This window comes from Eulemur rufifrons, chromosome 29, assembly GCF_041146395.1.
Source record: "Eulemur rufifrons isolate Redbay chromosome 29, OSU_ERuf_1, whole genome shotgun sequence".
NCBI lineage: Eukaryota > Metazoa > Chordata > Mammalia > Primates > Lemuridae > Eulemur > Eulemur rufifrons.
Window position 1 is genome coordinate 36,165,407 of NC_091011.1, and position 25,369 is coordinate 36,190,775.

Below are 25,369 nucleotides of genomic sequence, written 5' to 3' on the forward strand. Positions count from 1 at the left end.
GAAGCAAGGAAAACAGATAGCTGTGTATCACAGTATATATGATGGTAGCTTGTACCAAGGTGGAGGCTGTGAAGGTAGAAGTGGTTGAATTGTGGATAGATTTTGAAATTTTAGCGAAAAACAAAAAAATCTTAAAACAGATGTGGCTGTTAGAGGAGAAGGTTGGGGAGAGGGTGAACAGGTAAGGAGCTAATTTTGGAAATGATGATTTTTGAGATATCTATCAGGTAGAGATGTTGATAAGTGATTGAATGGCTATATGAAGCAGTAGTTTGTGGAAAAATTCTGAGCTGGAAATGTTAATTTAGCAATTGTTGGCACTTTGATAATATTTCAAGCCATGAAATCTGATAAGAACATCAAGATGGTGAATACAGATAGAGAAGTGAATGGGCCCAATGGCTGAGCCTGCAGACAGTCTGACATTAAGCAGTTAGGAAGAGATTGAGGCATGAACAATGCAGATTGAGAAAGAGAACAGTGAAATAGGAAAAGAGAAACCAGTGCAGTGTGATAAATTGGTAATCAATTTAAAAAAGAATACACCCCCCCCCCATAAAATCTTAGTCTTTTAGTCGGCTCAGGTTGCTATAACAAAATACTGTAGACTGGATGATTTACATAATAGACACTATTCTTCACAGAGACTGGGGAATTCAAGATTAATGTGCCCACAAATTGGCTTCCAGGTAAGGGCCCACTTCCTGATTTGCAGATGACTTTAAGGATGTGTCGTCATAGGTAGAGACAGGGTAGGGTGGTCTCTCTTCCTCTTCTCATAGGACACTAATCCCATCATGGAGTCCCACCTTTGTGACTTCATCTAAAACTACCTCCCAGAGGGTCTACTTCCAAATACCATTACACTGGGTGTTAGGGATTCAACGTACGAGTTTTAGAGGAACACACATATCTAGTCCATAACATATTAACAGACATGAAAGAGGAATAAATAATAATCTGGGTTAAATGCTGCAGATATATCAAGTAAGATGAGTTCTAAGAATTGACTACATGATTCTTCAATTTGAAGAGTATTGGTGACCTCAGGTGGAAAGGGAACAACCTGGTGGCAGTGACTTTGAAGAGAATGAGAGAAAGAAAAACTGGAGACAGTAAATATATGTATGTTTTCAAAGAGCTCTGAAGAAAAATGAAATGAATAGGGTAGTCAGACAAAAAAAAATCTAAACAGAGTGTTTTTTTTTGTTTGTTTTTTGGGGTTTTTTTGGTGGGGAGAGGGATGAATAGCAGCATACTTTCTATGCTTATGGAAATGACATAGTACAGAGTAAATACTCAAATATATGTTTGAAAGGGGGAAATTGCTGTTCTTCATTGGGAGAGCCATGAGAGGAACCAGTGAAGAAGAAGAGAGGCTGGATTTAGATAGGAGCGTGCATGATTCATCTCCGGTACCACACTCACAAGGCGGAGCATGTGGGGACGGATGCTGGGAGGCTGGTAGACATGTGATACAAATGGGTGCAAGTTCTTCTCCGATTGCTTCAATTTTCTCTGTAGAATGTAAAATAATTAACTCAGATTGAGGCTGGGGGAAAATGTGTCTCTAGTTAAGAAAAAGAAGTTATGGAATATTACTTAAGGAAGTATAGCATGATTGCAGGGAAGCATGAAGGGCCCATTTGAGGTTCTTTTTTTTTTTTTTTTTTTTTTTTGAGACAGAGTCTCACTCTGTTGCCCAGGCTAGAGTGAGTGCCGTGGCGTCAGCCTAGCTCACAGCAACCTCAAACTCCTGAGCTCAAGTGATCCTCCTGTCTCAGCCTCCCGAGTAGCTGGGACTACAGGCATGCGCCACCATGCCCGGCTAATTTTTTCTATATATATTTTTAGCTGTCCATATAATTTCTTTCTATTTTTAGCAGAGGTGGGGTCTCGCTCTTGCTCAGGCTGGTCTCGAACTCCTGAGCTCAAACGATCCGCCCACCTCGGCCTCCCAGAGTGCTAGGATTACAGGCGTGAGCCACCGCGCCCGGCCCCCATTTGAGGTTCTTAGTCTTGTATTAAAAGTAAAACTAGCCAACAGGTCGTGTGTTTTCCTCCAGCCACATTCAGCTGCAAGGGTGCAGGAGTTAATAAATAGGATATAATCAGCCAAGCAAGTTCTGCAAAGCCAGAGAGGTGCAAGGAAGCTGAGGATGTATGCAAGGGAGTGTTTATAATAACTGACCTTAGAATTTAACCTGGATAAGGAAGAAAGAAGGATATCAGGACAGTGAGGGGTAGTTAAAAGTTGATAGGTTAAAAATTTAACATTGTATAAATTAAAAGTATTAAATTAACAAAAATATTTTTGCCTATATTAGTTAGAATATCCATTCCTGGTATAATCCTTTATGTTATCTTACTTGATTGGATTACACTCTATATGACAGGGTGATCTTGATTATGAAAGCATCTCAATACCAGGAACAATTTATTAAAAGTAAATTTATAACTTACTAATAAACTTATATACTCAAACGGGTAGGTAGCACAATTCTAAATTTATCTCAGGTTCATGAACCAGTCACAAAGCAATTTGCAAATTATGTTCTTATATTTTAATTGTTTGAAATTATGTTTTCCAATTTTAATTTCATTTGCCAACATTTCATGGTTTCATTCATGTCAAAATTTATACTAGTATATATGTGTGCAGCATATAAATTGAATTTGCTCAAATCTAAAATTATGGACATATATTGCCTTTATTTATGTGTAATCAAAATCAAAAGTCCATACAAGTCAGAGTTACATACTGCTTCATCCAAGGTGATGTATTCAATTTTGCAAAATAGCAATACACAAAGGTATAAATGCATGTATATATGATATTTATATATTTTTTTTCTTCTCTGTATTTTGGATGCCTATGACTCTTTCACTGCTCATTCATTACTGTGGGAACAAGTGGGAGGAATCACTGTTAGTGACATTCACATCAATCAGTTTTCTGCTCATATCCAATTCTTATAAAGGTCAAAAGAAGAAAAACACCTAAAAGTTTAACTCGTGGTTTTTGAATATTAGATCTGTGACAAAATCACTTGGTAAACTTTTAAAAAATACTGATACCTGAATTTTGTCTTATATCACTAAATCAAAATATCAGGGTAAGAGGAGAGCAAATATGGTGCTAGGCTTCTTTTTTTTAAAGCTCTTCAAGTGATCCTAATGGACAGCCAGGATTAAAAAACAGCAGCTTAAAAAAAAAAAAAAAAAAAAAAGTTTCTCTAGTTATGTTGAGCTGTTCTTCCTTTTGCAGCTGATAATCAGAGGTTGACAAAAGCAAAGTACACTCATTACTTGTCTGGTTTCCTAACTACAGAAAGTGTCAGTAACCTCCCTACGCAAAACATTAGAAATACATGGTGCAAATGATCTTTTCAACAAGGCAAAATTAATGATTTCTGAGATCCTGTTCTTTGTTAGATAGGAAAACTATGATAGACCAATAGAGTTTATGTTGGGCAAACATGGTCAGTTTTACATAATCAATAGTGAAAACTCTCATTCTAAAAATTTGTCCATAGAGGACATAGCTTCTCCATTAGTGTAGAATGGAATAGTAGATAATCTCATGTGATTAAAATTATAATCTCCCCTAAAAAGGCCTTCTTTATCTTTTCCCATTTGGGCTAAAGGTATTAAAAAGCATGCCATACCATGTTTTTAATCAATGCCACTTTTTTTGTGAAATACTGTTATATCAAACTTGGCAGTTTAAATTAAAAAACTCTCATTTAAAGAGGATTTAGAACTGAGAGCAGGAGATAGAATGATAATAAATACATCAATAAAGTGGACCTTACCAATTTCTCCTCTTCTGGACACCTTAAATATGACTGATCATTTTGCTCATATTTTGGGTAATCCAACATCAAAATGAAGTTTTTTTATTGGTCATAACAGTAAACAAGGAAACGTGGCTGTGTAGAAATCTGTATCTAGAGTTTTCCCCAACTGCTATTTTTTTTTGGTTTAAGTTTGTTGGAGTACTAAGGCACAAGTAGTAAAATTTATTCTTAGAATTACAATTCTTTGAGTTTCAACAAATGTACAAAGTAATAACATCCCCATATAATCAAGGTGTAGGATATTACTCTAAAAAACTTAGAAATGTCCATACAAGTCAGACCTACATTATTCTAATAAAATTCTCTCTTGTCTCTTTGTAGATAGTTCCCTCATAGCATAACCAAGCCTTGGAAACTACTAACCTAATTTCTGCAGCTGTAATTTTACCTTTATCAGATTGTCATATAAATGTAATTATAGATATAGTATTTTGCATGTAACTTCTTTTATTTAGCCAAATGCTTTTTAGAGTCACCTATGTCCTTACATGTATTAGTAGTTTGTTTCTTTCCATTGCTGAACACTATACTATTTTCACCATTTGCTTGTCCATTTCTCTATTGATTGACATTAGAGTTGTTTCTAATTTTTGGTATAATGAATAAAGCTACTATAAACTTTTGCATACAGGTCTTTGTGTGGACATATATTTTCATTTATTTTGGAAAATACCTAGAAATAGTATTATTGACTTGTAGATAAGTGTATTCTTTAATATTAAGAAACTGCCCAAATATTTTTTAAAATGTTTATACCATTTAGCTTATCCAGGAACAATGTATGAGAGTTGCAATTGCTACAGATCTTTATCAGCACTTAGTGTCATCTATTTCATATTTGATTTTTAGATTCTAATAGGTGTTTATTGACATCTCATTTTGGTAATATTTACATTGTCCTAATGACCAGTAGTGTGTTTATTTGCTATCCATGTCTCCTCTTTGGTAAAGTGTCTGCTCAAATGTTTACCTGAGTTTTTTTTTTTTTTTAATTGGGGTGTTTGTTTTCTTTAATTGAGCTGTCAGAATTCTTTTAATATTCTAGATATAAGTACTTTACATAGATAGATATGTCATTTTTCCCTCCCAATCTTCAGCTTGTCTTCTCAGTTTCTTAACAGTGACTTTAGAAAAACAACTGTTCAGTGTTTGATGAAGTTATACATTCTGTTTCTAGTAACATTAAACAATTACATCAAGCAATTGTACTTCTGGAATACCTAGAGCATTGTTTCTTAACAGATGGATTGTGTGAGATGAGTCATGAGGCAAATAATAATCATCTTCAAAACCTGTATATTCAATTAAAGAGACAGGTTTTGCTATAGATGCATTTTAAGCAGGAGAGAGACATGATCAATCTTCATTTTAAAAGACTACTCTTGAGTCCCTTACAAAATTAAAAATAGAACTACCATATTATCCAATAATTCCACTACTGGGTATATACCCAAAGGAAATGAAATCAGTATGTCAAAGTGATATCTGCACACTCATATTGATTGAAGCACTATTCACAATAGCCAAGACATGGAATCAACATAAGTGTCCATCAATGGGTGAATGGATATAGAAAATGTATGTACATGATGGAATATTATTCAGCTATTAAAAAGAATGAAATCCTGTCATTTGTGACAACACAGATGGACCTGGAAGGCATTATGTTAAGTGAAATAAGCCAGACAAAGACAAATACTCCATGGTTTCATTCACATGTGGAATATAAAAGACTGATACCATAGAAGTAGATAATAGAACAGAGGCTAACAGAGAGTAGAGAGAATCAAGGGAATGGGGGAAAGGCAAATATTATCAACAGACACAAAGTTACAGTTAGATAGCCGGAGTAATTGCCAGCATCCTATTGCACAATAGGGTGACTATACTTATTCAAAAATAATGTATTGACTATTTCAAAATAGCTAGAAGACAGGATTTTGAATGTTCTCTCTAAATGTTTGAGGTGATGCCTGTACTAATTACCCTGATTTGATCAATAACATGATGTATACTAGCATACGACATCACATTGTACCTTATAAATATATACAACTACTATGTGTCAATTAAAATAAAAAATAAGGACTACTCTTAAAGAGTGATAAGTTTGGAAAGAGGAAGATCAAATAGAAATGTATCATATCAGCCAAAGGTCATGTGCTGAAGATCTGAATTAAGGCAGAGGAAGTGTGAAAAGAGATACAGAAATAGATTCAAACAATGATTATGATAATGATGATGGTGTTGATGATAGTGATGCTGAAGCTGGTGTTGATGAGGATGATGATGCTGTTGCTGCTGCTGGTGGTGATGATGATTACAGGTAACATCTTTGAGCACTTACTATTTGATATGAACTGAGGAAATTTTATTACATAAATTATATCAAGTATTCCTTATGACAGCCCTCTAACCCTAGACTTATTTTTAGCTGCATTTGAAAGAAGAGGAAATTACTCCTCAAAAAGTTTGAATAACTTTTTCAAGATCATAGAAATACTAAAAAAAAGTGGAGTTGAACTTTTAACCAGGCTATCCAGAACCTCTGATTTACGGCCACTTTAAGATTTTACATCTCAGCAGATATTTAGGAGTTAAAATGGTCAACTGGATGGTAGAAGATGAGTTGAATTAGGGAAGAATCTAGGATTTTTCTCAACATTCTGACTTTGGTAATTAGGGTAATGGTAGTCTCAGTCACTGAGGCTGAGAATGGTGGTGGGGGTGCTAGATTGATAAAACACTATCACTTGTGTGGAGAAGAACAGTCTAGTAAGATCTGAGCTGAAAATATGTATGAATTTATCTGCCATGAGAAATAAACAAGCCAGGACATTTTCTAAAGAAAGACTATAGGGTGAAGAAAAATATTCCTCAGATGAACACAGCTGGACCAAGAGTTGATCATTATTATCTTAAAACTCTTAGACAATGGCCTAGGTAAAGAATTTATGAAGAGGACCCCAAAAGCAATCACAGCAACAACAAAAATAAATAAATGGGACCTGATCAAATTAAGAAGCTTAGGCACAGCCAATGAAACTATCACTAGAGCGAATAGACAACCTACAGAATGGGAGAAAATATTTGCATGCTATACATCCAATAAAGGGCTAATAGCTAGAATCTATATAGAATTCAGGAAAATCAGCAACAAAAAATCAAACAATCCCATTAAAAAGTAGTCAAAGGACAAAAACAGAAACTTTTCAAAAGAAGGTAGACTAATAGCCAAAAAACATATGAAAAAAAAATGCTCAATATGTCTAGTCATCAGGGAAATGCAAATCAAAACCACAATGAAATATCACTTAACTCCAGTGAGTATGGCTTTTATCAAAAAGTCCCAAAACCACAAATGTTGGTGTGGATGCAGAGAGATAAGTACACTCATACACTGCTAGTGGGACTGCAAACTAGTACAAACTCTGTGGAAAATAATATGGAGATACCTCAAAGAACTAAAAGTAGATCTACCACTTGATCCTGCAATCCCACTACTGGGTATCTTCCCAAAGGAAAAAAAGTCATCCTATAATAGATACATCTGCAATCAAATGTTTATAGCAGCATAATTCATAATTGCAGAGATGTGGAAACAACCCAAGCACCCATCAATACATGAGTGGACTAATAAAATGTGATATATGTATACCACGGAGTACTACCCAGCCACAAAAAATCAATGGTGAACGAACACATCTTGTATTATCTTGGGTGGTACTGGGGCTTATTCTTCTCAGTGTAGTATTATAAGAATGTAAAAACAAGCACCACATGTACTCACTTTCAGATTGGTACTAATTGATCAACACTTAAATGTGCACAGGAACTAACATTCATCTTATGTCAGGCAGGAGGGAGTGGGGAGGAGGCAATGAGTAAATTCACACCTAATGGGTGTGGTACCCACTGTCTGGGTGTGGACATGTTTGTAGCTCTGGCTCAGGTGGTGCAAAGGCAATACATGTAACCTCAATGTCTGTACCCCCATAATATTTGGGGAAAAAAGCCCATAGGTTACAAGTCAGCTTGAGTACAAAGTGTTCTGATTAATGATCACCTTCAAATGACAAGTGAGGATTCAGTGGATGGAGAGACACCTTGTAGCATTATTGGAGAGACACCTTGTAGCATTATTGGAAGCTTCTGCATTTTCTAGTTAATATAAAAATATCATTTCAAAAACAGACAAGCATTCATATCCTCCAAGAGATTAGAATTTGGGATGGGCACCCTTTCTCTTGTCAAAGACCTGTTGCCTTGGTCAGATAAAGGTCAGAGTATGTGGATGATATTTGAAAATTGTAGAAGATGTTATAGTATAATACTTTATTATTTCTATTTAGGTTATAAACCAATAAAATCCAGGATTTCTTTTATAATCACAAGGCAGTACCTTCAGAGTTTCAAGAATATCCCAGAAGTATTAATAAAGAAGACAATGTTGGGAAAAATAAAACAAAACACTGAGTATATCCCTTGAAAGATACCTAGCATCTATGCCATTTTTTATAAAACTAATCTACTTATTTTACCATGTTTTATTGTCAATATTTACAGTGATTAATCTATAATAGAAACTATAGAAAAATAGAAAAATCAATGTTTTCTCAGGTAATCTTTCCATCATGCTAGAAACAGGGAGACTGAAAATTAAGATTAAAAATTTCCACATGAAAAACAATAATTTTGCTGTTTTACTTGAATGGTTTCTTTCATTCTAACAAGTTGTTCATTTTTAACAGTGTGGATAAAGAATTGTGCATCCCTGCAAGGTTGTTAATGGATTCTGTCACCATGGAGCACACAAGGTGAACCCCCTGGGAGGAGAAAGAAATGTATTAAACTAAATGGACAGCTAATGAGATACTTAAAAGCACGGACAGGGAAATGTGTTACTGGAACAAAGTCTATACAAATTTGTTTGAGGCTTCCAGTTCATTGATTTGTTTATGGAGATCGCTTAGATTCATATATCTTTTACTGCCGTAGTTGAATGTAGACTGAAGACATTGAACACATATTTGGTAAGAGTTCCCAGAGGAAGTACCAGAATTAGCAGCTTCCATCAATAATATTTGAGGGCCTTCAGCTTGATTTTAAAAAATAATTAATTTATTTAAATAGTCATTTCCTCCCTAATGCTGTTTACATTGCATCCAATTCTGGTTGTCAGTTATTTCCTCTGAAGAAACAAAACCACATGTCCTTAATATTCTCATCATTGTCCATCTCATTTATAAGTAATTTAGCTATGTCTAAACAAAGAAAGTAAATGAAAAATTAAGCCATTAAGGAGGGAATTTATTTTCAACTAGCCTGACTAGATCATGATACTTTTCTCAAATTTTCCCAATAATAGCATAAGTTAAAAAGCAAATTAAAACTGAAGCATTTACACAATATATGTTTTTAAGCAGAGAGCTGAGTAAGATAGCATAAAGTAGGCAATGATATCAACATTCCTAGAGGGGAATCGCCCAGTTCAGCGATGTCTTTTGAGTGGAGACCTGTAACAAAAACAAAAGTGTGTAAATATGAAAGTAGCATTCCCTGGTTCTCAAAGAGAAAACTGACAAATAGATAATTCCAATATAATTTTTCAAATAAGTACTATGATGGAGATTTATCAGAATCATATCATATGAAAACACTGATGATAGATGTTTAGCTGCACATAAGAGTTCAAGTATCCTTGACACAAACACACATACAACATGGGAGTATATGTGTGTGTGTGCATATAGCTATGTATATATGTGTGTATATATGTATGTCTATGTATGTGTATATATATGAATGCATGTGCATGTGTGCATATGTATATGTGTGCATATGTATATTATGTGTATGTATATGTGCATGTGTATATGTATATATATGTGTGCATATATAATATGCAATATAGATTAAAAGCAACCCTAAACTGAAAAAAAAAAAAAAAATATATATATATATAAAACAATCAGTAGGAAAGCTATTATGTTTACAAACACAGTAAACACACCATAATGCTCCATGCATTGAGTAGTCTACCTGAGAGAAACAGTTTATACTGGTGTTCAATTATCTTTGTTGTCCTTACCTATTATATTCTTTCAAGTTGTCTTTTTTAACATGTTATTTTATTTTGGTTTTTACTTTTATGAATACATAATTGTATGAATTTATGGGGTACATGTGATGCTTTGATATAAGCATACAATCTGTACTGATCACATCTGGGTAATCGGGGTATTCATCACCTCAAATGTTTATCATTTCTTTGTGTTGGGAACATTTCAAATTTACTCTTTTAGTTGAAGAAGACCCCCAAAGCAATGACAGCAGCAATGAAAATAAATAAATGCGACCTGATCAAATTAAAAAGCTTCTGCACAGTCAAGGAAACTATCATTAGAGCGAATAGATAACCTACAGAATGGGAAAAAATATTTGCATGCTACAGATCCAATAAACAGCTGATAACAAGAATATACATAGAACTTAAGAAGATTAACAGGAAAAAATCAAACAACCCAATCAAAAAGTGGGCAAAGAACATGAGCTGAAACTTTTCAAAAGACAACAGAATAGCCAGCAAACATAAAAAAGTGCTCAGCATCTCTAATCATTAGGGAAATGCAAATCAAAACTACAATGAGATATCACCTAACTCCAGTGAGAATGGCTTTTACCAAAAAGTCCCAAAACAACAAATGCTGGTATTGATGCAGAGAGAAAGGAACGCTCTTACACTGATGGTGGGACTGCAAATTAGTACAACATCTGCGTAAAGTAATTTGGAGATATCTCAAAGAGCTAAAAAGAGAAATATCATTTGATCCAGCAATCCCAATACTAGGCATCTACCCAGAGGAAAAAAAGACATACTATACTAAAAACATCTGCATTTCCATGTTTATGGCAGCACAATTCACAATGGCAAAGATGTAGAAACAACCCAAGTGCCCATCAATACATGAGTGGATTAATAAAATGTGGTATATGTATAGCATGGAATACTACTCAACTACAAAAACAATGGTGAAATAGCACCTCTTATATTATCCTGGATAGAGCTTGAGCCCATCCTTCAAAGTAAGTGAGATATCACAAGAATAGAATAACAAGCACCACACGTACTCACCATCAAGTTGGTACTAACTGATCAACACGAAGGTGCTAGAAATAATATTCACCGGGTGCTGGTCAGGTAGGAGGGGAGTTGGTGGGGTGGGTAAACTCACAACTAATGGATGCTGTCTGCACTATATGGGGGAAGGACAAGCTTGTAGCCCTGGCTTGGGCAAAGCAAAGACATTATATGTAACCAAAATGTTGGTACCCCCATAATATTCTGAAATTTAAAAAAAATTACCCTTTTAGTTATTTGGAAATATACTATAAATTATTAACTATAGTCACCCTATTTGCTACTGAATAATACAGCTTGTTCTTTCTATCTAACCATATTTTTGTATGCATTAACCAACCCCTCCTTATTTTCCTCTCCTCATTACCCTTCCCCAGCCTCTGATAACCACCATTCTATTCACTACCTCTACAAAATCAATTCTTTTAGCTCTCACATATGAATGAGAACATATAACATTTGTCTTTTTGTGTGTGACTTATTTGACTTAACATAATGTTAAGTTGTCTTAACAAGTTTTTATTCCCCAGTGTTTGGTATCCACAGTAATTATTTTAAGCCCTTTCTCTATGGCATTAATTTATTTAAACCATTTTTATCTTTCTTGCTTCAAACTCATTACTTTTGTAATAGCATTCTTTAGTTCATTCGGTTAAATACTTCTTAATTCTTTCAATATATTGTTTAAGTCTTGTTTGTCTCCAGAACTAAGATTTCATTTCAGAGATATCAATTGTATGTTCTTTTTGGCTTTTGAAGAGGCTGAGTAGGTGCTTATGTGTATGTGTAGGTGTGGGGGGAAGGGGAGAGTGGGTTAGGGTGGAAAGTGCTAAGTTAGAACTATTCATGCAGTATGGAAACTAACAATTTTGCCAGTAGCTCTGGTACAGGATCTAAAGCTTGTGGCTGGAATATGTTCTATTCTTGAGCTTTGAGCTTTTCCACCAGTTGCATTGGCATCATTTCATTTCTGGAAAACAGCAACCCAAGTGTCTTCACTCCCTATTTTACCCATATTTCCAGAGCTGTCATTTCTACTCAACTTATAACCATTTAAAGAAAAGGCATTTTTAAAACATTCATGAGCTTTGGCCATAATTTTTCTTTATTTGTCAGAACACAAACCCAGTCCTGGTTCTTATCCTTCCATGTTTGCCTTCAAGCCCTAAGGTCTATTATAGATGCTGATGCCTATGATAAGTGCTCCTTTTATGGTGCAATTAAGCTTTTCAAAAATGCAATCCTTATACATTAAGTGATATATATGAAAAGATAATGCATGCCTATGATCTAAATGGTTTTCAGACTTTTTTCATTGCCCCTACCTTTGCCTATTCTCCCACTTTCCTTAACCAGAACATATTAAATGCATTCTGTGATGGAGAAATTATGAGTAGCATTCTCACAGCCATTACTTGTTGACTTTAGACTTTGAGACCAGGGATGAAGCTCAGTTCAATACTTTTGGGACTAAATACAACCATTCATATGGTTTATGTTCAACTAAATAAATCCAAAATGGTATCATTAGAAAATCAATATTTGAGTAATCCATTTTCAGATCCAAGAGTCACTGCTCTTTTAAGGATCAGCTAATGACTACTTTTCCTATTTCTTGTCTTCCTCACAGGACAATTATGATGCTGCGTGTGGAAAAAACAGAGCTCTCCCTAAAGTGGCATGTGGCATTTAAAAACAAAAGTCTCCATTTTTAGTGCTTACATTAATCTGATGATTTTCTCCTCTTGAGCAAAGAAACTATAATGCCTTCCTGGTGTGTTTTGCAGCCCACTGAATCAACATCACACATGGAATATATTTGTGAAGAGACAGAATTATGTCATACCCAGAGGGGAAAATATTGGATATCAACCCTGCATTCGCTGCATTAATCATATTTTTGTGACTAAGAGAAGAAAAAATAGAGTTGGTTATTAGACTCACAATGACCTTGTTTTCAGTATCCAGTTTTGTTTTGATGAATCTCGTGACCTGTCTGCACATTAGGTTATTGGTAAAGTAAGGATAATTATGTATAATACCTTCTCATTAGCTCAGGGATTTGGAAAGCAATGTCACATTTTTGTATTCTTTTATATCTTTGTATTACTTTAAAATTTTTCTCAGGCATTATAACTTATAAATAAAACATATTTAAAGTTTAGAGGGAAGTCTGATATGTATCATGTTTATTTTCCCAACTGTTGAGATGGGACTGGCAAAATGGTCCATGTTGTTCCTGAAATAAATACAAAATTATTTTGAAGTGAAAAAAATATTATACTGTTCAGGTGCTAATGGCACTCCCTGGCAAAGAAAACTAAGGCATACTTTCTTCTGATGATGTTAAAAGGATTTTAAGTGCATAATTACATTAATATTTGAAGTCAATTGCATCTCATTTTTATATCATAGGATTTAGTGTTATTAGCATTAAGAAAAATCCAAATTAGGTATTAAGGATATTAGGATGGGAAGTAAATAATATGGAATTTTAAAGAGAGGATTTGATTTTAGATAAGATAATGTGTCACACCTGGTAAAAGATAATTTAGTAAATATTTTGGATATAAATTAGCATCTAATGGAAATGATAATGATAGCAAATATTGAGGTTTACTAAAAGCTGTTGGGAGAAAGGCGTAAGAAATTAAAAATATATTTATAAAATGTTATGATCTATAGAATATATTATTAATACAATAAAGAAAAATCGCAAATGTTTGGAACCTCAATACATTCATATAAAATGGTAACTTGAGTGAAAAGAAAAATTTTATTTCTGGAGATAAAACTCAACATTTTAATCTACTGAATTGTGTTTTGTACTTTCTATGTATCAATCATTAAAACTGTGCTGACAATTCAATTTTAATGTGCAAAGTAGTGTGAATGGGGACACTTATCAACAAACTATCAGTTAAACTAGCACTATAAATACTGCACTAATAGGATTCACACTTATTAATTTGGAATCATGTAATATGCTTATAACTTATCTGATAAATCTTCAATGACTTAGAAAAGCCATGAATGGAGAGGAAGAGGAATCTTCCTACTAAAAGAAGTTTGATTTCCTAAATAATATCTCATTGCAATCAGTTTCACCTGTCTGTCAATGTCAACTTGCATAGAAAGAAGAATGCAGAATGGAATAAAACCTACATTTCATTTTAAGATAGATAAGGTAGACAGACCTGACAGCCATTTCTCATTTTATTTTGTAGTTGTTACCTGAACCCTAGTTTTGCTTAGGTATTGGATACCCATAGACTACAGAAATGGTCATATATTTCAAAGTTTGCATACTTGTGGTATAATTTTGCTCAGCTAAACCTATGATGGCAATTCAGTTTTCATGCCAATGACTGGTATAGGTATAAATATGTGAAAGAATTCTGGTCCAAAAGACATTAGAAAATTCTACAGGGGTATTCAAAAAAAGACTATTATTCTTACTGATGACTAGTAAATGATGAGGAAAAATAAAAGTTTTCTCTTTGTGGGATTATTTTGTTACAACTAAAATTTTGGCTGTCATTTTGGGAACATGAATAGTGTTGGCATAAGAGAATTAATCAACATACATCTAGGCAGAGAAAAATCATAGAAAGAACATGAGTCATTCATTATGATGTAATTTATCCAGCAGGCTAAGCCATCATTCTGCCTCTGATCTTCTTTTCATATGCAATATTAAACTTATCCATTGTCAAGTTATTTTTTGTCTCTTACTCATGTGATAGTTGATACTTGTTATTTAATGCACTGAAGCATGTATTTATATAAGACAGTTTTTTTCTATCTGAGTTGGATTTGAGAGCATTGTGAGTCTTTCAATGGCACAAATATAGAAATTAGGATTGTGTTCATCTAAATTTCTAGGACAACTGTTAGGCAATATTGTTTACATTTGTAGCAGTAGAGGACCATAGACAACTTTACCCACACTTCCCTTCCACCTCATCATTTTACAAAAACTGCATTGAACTCCAGAAATATTAATGGCCTTACCAAAGGTAGACTAGCTCTCTCTCTTTAAAAGCTATATTTAAAACATTTGTCTTTACTCCTAGTCCAATTTTCTTCCCATTATACTATGCTTTCCTTAGAAGCCCAGAAACTAAGTCAGTATCTGATTTTAATTATTACCTCAATATTTTTGTTATGTAGTTGACCCTTCTTTATAAAACCTGTGGTATTTATGAATTTTCCAGATTAACTGACAGACTGGGCTTAACTATTGGTGCTGGTGAGTCACTGTCCATGGTGCTATGCAGTGGAAAGAAGAAACTAATTTTCTAATTATTGTTTGACCCTTACTTTTTGATAGTAGAAAATCATATCTATGAATGTTACTACTATATGTGCATGTAAGTGTCAATCAATTAATGCTAATTTGATGATGAGTACATGTGGTGATTGTTTTTCCATTATTGGGATACTTCACTTAGTAGAATAGGCTCCAACTCTACCCAGGATAATACAAGAGGTGGTAGATCACCATCGTTTTGGGGGGCTGGTAGAAATCCATGGTATACATATACCACATTGTATTAATACACTCATGGATTGATGGGCACTTGGGTTGTTTCCACATCTTTGCAACTGTGAATTGTGCTGCTATAAAAATTCTAGTGCAGATGTCTTTTTTACAGAATGTCTTTTGTTCTTTTGGGTAGATGCCCAGTAATGGGATTGCTAGATCAAATGATAGTTCTACTTATAGCTCTTTAAGGAATCTCCATATTATTTTCCACAGAGGTTGTACTAGTTTGCAGTCCCACCAACACTGTATGAGTGTTCCTATCTCTCTGCATCCATGCCAACATTTTTGTTTGGAGACTTTTTATAAAAGCCCTATATTGGAGTTAGGAGATATCTCATTGTGGTTTCGATTTGCATTTCCCTGATGATTAAAGATGTTGAGCATTTTTTCATATGTTTGTTGGCCATTAGTCTGTCTTCTTTTGAAGTTTCTTGTCCTATACTTTGCCCATTTTTTTAATGGGACTGCTTGATTTTTTCTTGCTGATTTTCTTGAGTTCTATATAGATTCTAGTTATCAGCTCTTTATCAGATGTGTAGCATGCAAATATTTTCTCTCATTCTGTAGGTTGTCTGTTTGCTCTTGTGATAGCTTCCTTGGCTGTGCAGAAGCTTTTTAATTGGATCAGGTCCCATTTATTTATTTTCATTGTTGCTGTCTGGCAATAGTTGAGATAAATATCTTCTTAATATATTACATAGTATGTGGTCTGCACTAAAAGGGTTTGCAAATATAACAGGATAATGTAGCAATGACATGATTGATTTTTCTTAGATGATCCCAGTACTGGCTGTAAACTGGTAAATTCATAGTTTTCCCTTTTTCTTTCTTTCTTTTTTTTTTTTTTTTAGATAAATACTGGCATCTCAAAGTGTCATAACTTAACATTATCCAGAATAAGTTACAATGAACACAGGCACTTTTCTCAGATAATGGGGAATCTCAGCACAATTACAGCTGATGAGTTGGTCAACAAAGGGAATGAGAAATGCCATACAAGTGCTTTCTCTAAAAGTTGTGCACTGGGAAAAGAGATTTCAACTATGAAAATGTTGAGTTGTTTACACCTCCACCTGCATTTTTGAAGTTTGGCCAAGTAGGACTCCCTCTCACTTGGGTAAATAAAGCCTGCTGTCGGCCTCAGCATTTCCAGAGGAATGAGTCAAGAGATATTTTGGGCATTCAGAATAAAATCACCTACCTGCTGCCCTCTACATCTCAGTCAGCTGGAATCCAAAGAGTTCTGTGTAATCAGAGTAAAACCACCTCTCTTTTGACCTTTTCATCTCCAGAAAGAGTCCCATAGCTTTGCATGTTCATGGCAAATGTTTCTTCTCTTTCTCTTCCTTTCCCTGAACACTCACTCCACACTCATCATCTTTCCCTGATTTGGGACCATTACTTCTAATCTCATCATATTATTTATTCTTATTTCTGTTAATGTCAAAAGCTCAATCATCCAGATCATTTATCGTTTCCCTGATTCAAATCAGAGATCTCTACATTCCTTTATCTCCTATCCATCACTAGTTCCTGACAAACTCCAAGACTTTCCTTGGGTCAGTTATCAGCAAGATCCTCTGTATCTTTTACTTCTTATTGAGTTTTCATTTTGACTTCCTGTTTGAACTGATACATGGCTGACTTCCACAGCTTCCTCTGCAGCCATTCCAGGAGTAGACATTCTCTCACATGTGCCCATGATAGGCCTGGGCATTAGAGTGAGGTAGTTGTCCTCTTTAACCTTCATTGCCACTTCCAAAATATTCTGCCTCCTTCCTACTTAAAAACACACTCTGTGAATCTCATGTGTTTATGCTATAACACTCTCTGCTATTCCTTGTGCCATCATTTCCTTACCTCTGTATCATTTCCCTACCTCTGTATCATTTCCCTTCATTACTTAAAGATGTTGACTCCTGGTTCACTGTTCTTTTCCTCACACCTCCTCTAAGATTTGGCATCTCCTGTCTCTGATCTCTTCTTCTCTGATGCTCTTGTCCTCCACCTTACCACAACCTGGTGGTCATTCCCTAGAGTCTGCCATTAGTACAACTCCAGCTCCTCCAGGATAGAGATAGCATGTATTCCACAATCTAGTTGCCACCTCTTGTCTTTGTGGCTCACTCTCAGTTTCTTACCACTGATAATTTCACAAATACACTGAAACCTACCATTTATTGATTCAATCACTTTTTATTGGTTCTTCGCAGCCTTTTATGTTCACATTTTTCCTCTTAGTTATTTTAAATGACTTAACTAATCTTTGTATCCCTTCTTGCCTATATCCTTAATTCCATTGATGTACTCACACTTTGTCCTATTTGCTTGGGAAAATTACAACTCTTATTCTTTACTCTGTATTTGTATCAATAAAGCTAAAATTGGGTGTATGAATCTGTCAATTAATAATACTGTATTTTAATTCTCACCTTCTGGAACAGTGGTCAGCAAACTGTGGTTCCTAAGCCACATCCAGGCTGCTGCCCATTATTTTTAAAGTTTTGTTAGAACACAGTCATGTTCATTTATTAATGTATTGTCTATTGCTACTTTCATGCTATCATGACAAAGTTGAATAGTTGCACAGAGACCATATTGTCCACAAAGCCTAACATATTTAATCTTTGGTCCTTTATAAAAGAAATTTTCTAATCCCTGTTCTAGGTGACCACAATATTGCTTTTCCATCCATCCCACTACCTATAACATATTCTTCCCAATTCTCACTTTCAGAAGATAAACTTTCTTCCCATTTCAAGAAAACTGGAACATTATGAAGATATATCCTATGTGCCTTCATCATCTTACCTACCTACTTACACAGCTAAACACAAGCTCAAAAATTTTGCCTTCTCTCTTGTTCATATAGATGTTATTATATACATGCATTAGATTTTTCAATGAGCATTAGATATTATTCCTTATCATCTGCTAAAGGACATCAGTTCAGCAATTCACTTCTCTCTCCTGAATCATCAATTTCTTGCTTTCTCTTTTTGTTATATTGTTCTCGTCAGCATACAGATATGCTTTTGTTTTTCCCTTCTTAAATAAAATCTCTTAACATCTCCATCTTACTTTTTTCTCTTTGGAGTAAAACTCAAAAGCATTATCCACCCTTACTTTTTAGAATTTATTTTCTATCATTGTCTTTCCAATACACTCTGATCAGGTTTTTCCTAACCAGTCCATCAAAAATATCCACATTGTGATTTCCAGTGGTTGATTCTTAATATTCATATTATTTTACCAATCAATATCATTTTCATTAAAATATGCTTATTAAATACATATATATGCAGGTACTGTTCAAAACATTGATTCAAAATGAGAAAAAAAATCAGGCAAAAATTTCTGCCTTCATAAGGTATATATTCCAGTAATTTACCATAGTTGACCGTGCATTCTTCCTGTCTTCCCTTGGTTTCTGATGAGCAACCTCTCTTTTTTTTAATCCTGCCTAACCTTCCAGTCCTTCTTAGTCTGTTTTATGGGCCTTCCTGTTCTCCATGACCACACGATGTTGCAGTATTACAAGGTTAAGCAATTGGAATTCTTTTTCTCTTCTACTTGCAGTCACTAATGATCTCACTATTGAATAAGTTTATGACTTTGCTCATTCCTGTGGCTTTCAATGTACATGTTTTTTTAAACTTTTACTTATTTATTTTTTTTAGTTCTTTTTTTTAATTTCAGCTTATTATGGGAGGTACAAAAGTTCAGGTTACATACGTTGCCCATGTACCGCCTATCCCCCCAAGTCAGAGCTCCAGGCGTGTCCATTCCCCAGACAGTGCGCACTGCACTCATCATGTAGGTATATACCCATCCCCTCTTCGCACCCCCCTCTCCCCGAGTCAGCACCTTCAAGCGTGACCATTCCCCAGACGGTGCGCAACGCACTCATCATGTAGGCATACACCCATCCCCTCTCCCCATCCCCCACCTCAGTCTGGTATCCGATTGGTATCATTCCCAGATGTGAATTTAGGTGATGATCAGGGAAACCAATTTTCTGGTGAGTACATGTGATGCTTGTTTTTCCATTCTTGGGATACTTCACTTAATATAATGGGTTCCAACTCTCTCCAGGAGAACCAAAGAGATGTCGTATCACTGTTATTTCTTATAGCTGAGTAATACTCCATGGTATACATATACCATAACCTCACTAATCATCAGAGAAATGCAAATCAAAACCACAATGAGATATCACTTAACCCCAGTGAGAATGGCCTTTATTAAAAAGTCCCAAAACAACACATGTTGGCGTGGATTCGGAGAGACAGGAACACTCATACACTGCTGGTGGGACTGCAAACTATTGCAACCCCTGTGGGAAGCATTATGGAGACACCTTAAACAGATTCAAATGGACCTACCATTCGATCCAGCAATCAATCCCATTATTGGGCATCTACCCAAAAAGAACATAAGTCATTCTATAACAAGGACACCTGTACCCGAATGTTTATAGCAGCACAATTCACAATCCCAAAGATATGGAAACAACCCAAATGCCCATCAATTCATGATTGGATTAGTAAATATTTTAAACTTTTAAATGCACATCTCCAGCCTGTACCTCTCTCCTGGACTACAGATTCATACATACAATTGCCTATTTAACTTGGATTACTAGTAGTCATCCCACACTTAATGGTATCTTACAATGAGCTGGGGATCTTTTCCAACCTTCTGTGCCTCAGTTGATGACAAGCCTATCACCAGTGATGGCCCTCCTGCAATCATCAGCTCTTGATGTTTTGCTTTAAACTCTTAACAGGTCTTCCTGATTTTAGTTTTGTCCTCTACTATCTATTTTCAACACAACAGCCAGAGTGATCCCCACAAAAGATACACCAGACCATGTTGCCACTCCTCTCCTTCAAGCCCACTAGGGGCTTACCATCTCATTCTCAAAGTAAATGGCAATGTTCTTACAAAGGCCTGTGAGACTTTACATGATTTGATCCTCCCTAACCTCTTTTATCTCTTGCTAATGTCCTCTTCGTTACTTGTTACAGCAGATGCTTCAGCAATGTTCCTGAAATAGATGCAGCATGCTCCCATTTGCAATCTTGGCTCTAATTGTTCTTCCTCCCTAAAAGGCTCTTTCCCCCAGATACCCACTGAACTTATTTCCTTCTAGTGTAGGTGTAAATGTCATTTTCTCTACATGGATGTAAAAAAAAAAAAAGGGCAAATAAAAATTGGTTAAAATATTGACAACATAATGATAAGTTGGGCATATGACAAAAGGCCCAATGAACAATATCTATAACTTCCTTGTTTTCATATTCTTGATAATACAGGCACTATAAGCTTTTTTGACTCTAATAGCACAGACTAGCTTTCTTTGTATTATTACAGTAATTATGCGTTTAGATGAGGCATTGTGCTGAGAATTTTAGTATAATTTTTCATTTACACAACTTGATGAAAGGACTAATCTTTTCCCCACTTTACATATAAAAAAATAAAAAGGACCTGATTAACTTTCCCAAGGCCTCCTGGCTTGTGAGTAATAATTTTTTTTTTTGTAAGAGTGTTTTATATCTTTTCAATGGCAGGTTAAATTGTTTTGCCTTCCCTTTAATTATTTTCAAGATAGAAGAATCTTTATCCAGTTATATGCAAAATGCAACACATAATGGATTTCCATAAAAAATTAGAATTTTTATCACCTACAAAATTTTATCATCCACTAAAATCTATAGAATTTAAGCCAGCATTCTTGAGTCTCAAATGCCTTTCAATTTTCACCCTGATCCTGGACTGAATCAATTTCAGCTATGTCTCTTTTCCTTTAGGATTTGAGCAAAACAGTTATATAAAAGAGAGTAGACTAAAAGAATCTCTAATAATCTTGAAAGAGGAATTAAGCAAACCATAAAAATAAAAATCATGTCTGGCTATGGCCCCAGTGGATCTAAGAAAGGATTCAGGGCCACGTGGGAACTTTTGAATATCTCTGGATAGCATGAACAAAATGACAACAGCCCAGCCAATTTAGAAACTTCAAATGCCTCGAATCAATGGATTTTAATAAAATATGACAGGTTTATACTGTGATAATTCAGACCATTTGTTAAAATGACTTATATTAGTTCCTGACTATATACTCTCATGGCCACAATATAATACAGTTATTTGAAATATTGTAATTTACTAATTCTGAGATGAACATTTAAAAAAAAATTAAATTAAGAAAGGAGAGTGAAATGGAATTATAAAACTTAGAGATGATCTGATATTGTGAGGGGCAAGCGGGAAAATATTAATAAGGGTATGGTGGAGATTTTTATAGGAAAGAATTACGGAGGAACGTATGCATAGCTGAATACAAGAACTCTTTTCCTAAATTCCATTATCATTTGCTTGGGGAGACTGTTAACAGTAGTTTTCCACATATCTGCCTGTTTTGGTATACCATATTTTGAACAAGCAATTTTGTACTAAATTAATGGTTTTCTGATGATGAACCTGATGACTTGGCTATAATTGTCCTGCCACAGTATGTTTTTATACTTCATTCTACATGTTCCTCTTTCTGTGCCTCTTGACCTTTCTGCCTCAATTTGCAAGGGTGGTTGATCACTAAAATGTCTAGCCTTGAGAAGACAATCCTGAAATAAAATAAAACAGGAGACACGTGATGCCACCAAAGTAAATCAAACTTGCAATATTTTAGTTGCCTCAGTCGAAATGTAATGAAGATAGCAGCTTGTCTAAAAACAAAACAATAAAAACAATGAAAAACAAGAAATAAATAAACAAAAAAGTAACCTGTATTAATATTGCCAAAAAAGGACAATAGTTTCATTATTCTGATAGGATACTGGGATACTGCACAGAAAATATTTCCCAGGACATGATCTCCTTATTTGTACCAATGGCACAATGACTTTCTCTTTGATCTAAGAGAGCATATGCTTCAACTTGAAGTTTCAATTATTTCTTCTGACATCTGGTAACATTGATGATATTTCCAGAATCACTCAGTATTACTACAACAGTGTAATGCTGGGAGCATTTTTACAACAGATAGTTGTTGAATGGAAACCTGCATTTTAGTAAATGCTTTAATAGCATTCAGGTCTAGTTATATCCGTTTGCTTTCTTTTTCTTTTTTTCTCCTTTTTGTTTTCACTTTATTTTATTTTTTGCATTGCTATGAGAAAAAGCCAAAATCACTTAAACCTTAAATATAGGGGTGTTCAGATCACTTTGTCAAGAAAGGTTATAAACCAAGAATGGTGCAATGGAAAGATATGAAATTTAAAACTCAGGAAACCAAGTTTCCATCATGAGGTTCACAATTTCTATATGCAAATGCATTCTAGGTAGCTGTACTTGTATTTCTCATTCTTTGTAAAACATTTTTTGTACCACTTCCATCGTGTGTCTTCTCCTGCTGCTACATATATTCTCCATAAAATATTCTACTTCTCCCACACTCTAGGTTACTAGAATCAGAAATCCCCTTTTGTAGTAGCTCTGGGGAAAAAAAAAAGCATGGTTAGTTTACTGAATTCAAATTTTATGTTAAATTTTGTTGTCTAAGGAAAGAAACTAGAGGTAGGGTAGATTTTATGTTAAAATTTTATTCGAAAAACAAAACTTCTGTGCAAAATTTCAAGACCTTAAACTGATAGACAACAAAGCAAGACCGTGTCTCTAAAAATAATTAAAAAAAATAAAAAAATTTGAGATCTTAATCATCTCCAAATCTCTCCCTTACTTCCTATTTTCCCATTTTGTAACATGATATATTACATAATGAACACATAGAATCTTTAAATTGGAAGACAGAATAGGGTTTCTGATATTTACCTTTAGGGTCTTTTTCCCTTCTTTTTTGACATGGCCTCTGCATCTTGCTGTTTCCAGTCTTCCTGGATTTTGGAATATCGCTTCATTTTGAATCCACATGTGACTGCTAACGATTCAGTGCCCACTCTTCAAAAACCCCACTTTATATGGGCCAGGACACTGGAAAGGAAATGCAGACAGAGGCAGTTATCAGTGGCAGGTTTGTGTCTGTTCCACTACGTTTAGTGTTTCCTTCTCCTGGAAAATCTCACCCCCTCACATGGCTTCTACATTCTGCTTCCCAAAATGGAGAACTGGGTACCACCTCTTCCTGGGCGTGGCTCCCAAGAAGGTTAACGACTTTCAGCAGCAGCAAACATAGTTGATCACTCCCTCTTTTTTGGAACACTGACTTCTCTAATTTGCAAAATATCACATTTTCCTGATTTTCTTCTTTTTTGACTTCTTTCTCAGCTTCCTTTTTGTTGATTCCTGTTCCTGATTTTATTATACCTTCAAATCTAAATACAGAATGCTTTTGGCTATGTTTTAGATCTTTCCCTTTTTACATACGTAAGAATGTCTCTATTTACCTCACAATCTATCTTCTGTCTATATATAGCAGCTTCCTGTATATAATGCATCTCTCTATACGTCTTCTTTATATATGAGATAATGTATCAGTCATTAAAATGCTGTTGAAAAATAAATGTTTAATTACATTCAAACAGATTCATAGCATAGTAATTAAAAAAATGGAAAACAGTCGTGATCAATTAGCATGATATAAAATGGAGACATGTTCTGTAATATTAAAATCATTTATAGGAATTCGAGACCAGCCTGAGAAACATAGTGAGAACCCACCTCTACAAAAAATAGAAAAATTAGCCAGGCATTGTGGCATGCACCTATAGTCCCAGCTACTTGGGAGGCTGAGGCAGGAGAATTGCTTGAGGCCAGGAGTTTGAGGTTGCAGTGAGCTATGGTGACGCTACCACACTCTAGCCCAGGCAACAGAGATTCTGTCTTTAAAAAAAATATTGTTTACACTGGAGAGATGGAATAAATATTTTCTTACATATATTTATAATATTTGTTTCATTTACTATATATAAAGTACATATAATGTATACAGTATAAACATATTACAGTACAGCAGAAGATCAATAATGCTATTTTTAATGTAACAGTGTGGGGAGGGGGCTCTGCGGTCAGCGAGGATACTGGAGCAGGTTCTGGGGATTGAAAGAGACGAACGGCAGCGGGCGGATGAGATATACTCTTTATTGTCAGGATGATGCAGCAGTGGTGAGAATATGGTAAGCACTTTTATATGGTTCTGAACAATAGTGGCAACATGCCAAGCGAAAGCGTGACCACATGGGCTTTACATAGCAGGTGACATCATGACTACATAACAGTGCTGACTCATACCTTACAAGAAGGCCAGGGGAAAACACAAAGGCAGTCATTTTGGTTTGGCCCAAGAAGCCTATTGCCTATACAAATGGATTTTCCCTTACAAATGGGTCAATGAATAAAATAACTCTTAAAGTTTTTATACATCATTTACTCCATTAATGTTTATTTAGCTTGTTTTTAGATACAGAATTTATTAGGTTCAATGGATATAACTGTGACATTTCTGATGGAATGACAATGGACTAAAGTTTTTCCCATATATATCATATGCTAATCATATCTGGTGGTTCAAATGACCAAAATTACCAACTTGGAAATATTGTTTATTTCTCACTATGTTCATCTATTTTGCTATTTTTACCATAACTCTCCTATGTGACTTTGAATATTTCCAATGAATTGTAATTGGAACCATAAATCAGAATGAAGCCTCAATAATCTATTGCTTAAAATGGTGTATCAATTTTCTTTTGACACTCTAATGCTGCATAACAAAACACCTGATAACTCAATGGTTTAAGACAATAAACATGTATTAGCACACAAGCCTGCAGTTTCAGTGATTTTAGCTGAGCT